The following is a 1,610-nucleotide window of genomic DNA, read 5'->3' as shown; positions in this document are numbered from 1 at the left end:
TTTTTTTTAATATTTTAAAATGTTTTTCTTTGGGGTGCCTGGGTGGTTCAGTCAGTTAAGCATCCGACTCAGGTCATGATCACATGGTTTGTGGGTTTGAGCCCCGCATCTGGCTCTGTCCTGACAGCTCAGAGCCTGGAGCCTGCTTCAGATTCTGTGTCTCCCTCTCTCTCTGACCCTCCCCTGCTCACGCTCTCTCTTTCTTTCTCTCTCTCTCTCCTCTCAGAAATAAATAAAAAACATTTTAAAAAATAAGAAAAAAACTTTTAAATGTTTTTCTTTATTTTTGAGAGAGAGAGCAGGAACAGGGAAGGGGCAGAGAGAGAGGGAGACACAGAATCTGAAGCAGGCTCCAGACTGAGCTGTCAGCACAGAGCCCAATGTAGGGCTCGAACTTGTGAACTTTGAGATCATGACCTGAGCTGTAGATGGATGCCTGACCAACTGAGCCACCCAGGTGCCCCAAATTTTAAAGTACTTCTATTTGTCCACCTATCATGCTCTATTCTGTTTTTGTATTAGACCTTAGTAACATTAACATGTGTCCACCCAGATATGGATATGGCTTCTTGTGCTGTAGGAATCTGTTTGGAGGTTTATTACCTGGCTCCGTGAGCAGTAGGGAGAGGGGCCAATATTACAGTATTTGTGGTGGGGGAATATCTACTAGTCCCAGACCCTATTTTAATAGATCAGACCCTTTAAGGTCCTTTGATAATGTAAAGGTAGTTTGTTTCTAGAATAAATAAATGGTGAATACAAATAATGAGCAACTACAGGGACCAGAAAAGCCATAGCAAATTTTTCAAATAGAAATCCACTCCCCTCCACTAAAAAAAAGTCTTTAAGGCAAAAAAGACTCCTAGGAATTACTTTTCAGAGAGAGAGAGACTGAGAAAGATGACCTTTCAAGAGGAACTCCATGGGTTCCAAACCTGGAGACAATCTAGCTCAGGTTCATAAATCGGTCATTTTAACATAAAACTAAAGGATTAGCAGCCACAAAATAAAACACCAAAGGGCAGAGCTTCACCGAATTATACAGACATGCACTACATATTCAGCCAACCTGAGCTATATTCCAAGATAAGCATTTCAAACACCATCACCTGCAAGCACTTTCTTTCACTACTATTAACAAGCTGATGTTCAAATTGCTGAAAAGAATACAAGGTATAAGGGACTTATTAAAGAGAACCCATAAGCATTCCTAGTTGGAGAATGGAAGGGAAAAGCTTTGTTACTCTTTTGGATCCTGACATATACATGACATTGCAAGCAACAAAGAGGAAATACACTAATCATTTTCCCAGTAGACGGTTTTCAAATGTTCGAAATAGGTTATGCAAATGATGAACCATACATCATGCACCTACTTGCTCTGGACACTGTAGACATCAAAGACTTTAATCAGTATAAGAAATAAAAACAAAGGAAACCTATGTGGCCTTATGGAGATCAATTATTATCCCATCAGAATAGCTCGGGGGCAACCAGATATCACCTTGAGACCCATACAACACCAATCACAAATGTGAGGTGAGACAAATACAGGTTCCCTTTCATTGGACTCTCTTGGTCAGTTTCTTAGTTTCTGCTCTTTTATGTAG

Source organism: Crocuta crocuta, unplaced genomic scaffold (genome assembly GCF_008692635.1).
Source record: "Crocuta crocuta isolate KB4526 unplaced genomic scaffold, BGI_CrCroc_1.0 scaffold335, whole genome shotgun sequence".
NCBI classification, from domain to species: domain Eukaryota; kingdom Metazoa; phylum Chordata; class Mammalia; order Carnivora; family Hyaenidae; genus Crocuta; species Crocuta crocuta.
This window is presented reverse-complemented; position numbering follows the sequence as displayed.